Source organism: Bidens hawaiensis, unplaced genomic scaffold, assembly GCF_021521415.1.
Source record: "Bidens hawaiensis isolate Kalapana, Puna unplaced genomic scaffold, B.hawaiensis_p1.1 tig00007455_1, whole genome shotgun sequence".
NCBI classification, from domain to species: domain Eukaryota; kingdom Viridiplantae; phylum Streptophyta; class Magnoliopsida; order Asterales; family Asteraceae; genus Bidens; species Bidens hawaiensis.
Genome location: NW_027491522.1, coordinates 152,770 through 153,009, shown reverse-complemented (window position 1 = coordinate 153,009; position 240 = coordinate 152,770).

Genomic DNA, 240 nt, shown 5'->3' with positions numbered 1-240 from the left:
AATAGAAATAGAAATAGATGATGATAATAACTTAATAAGTATTAATTGGTTGTTGAGTATTGTATTGACTGGTAGAGTGATGATGGTTGTTGCAACTAAGGTAAGGAATATTTGCGGGAATGGTAGTTGGTAATTGGTTGGTTTTGATGAAATCTACGTGGCCTTATTTATAGACGATCACAATTCAACCGCCAATCACAATTTTTATTACTTAAACTTAAGAAAGCTAGAGGTTTTTAT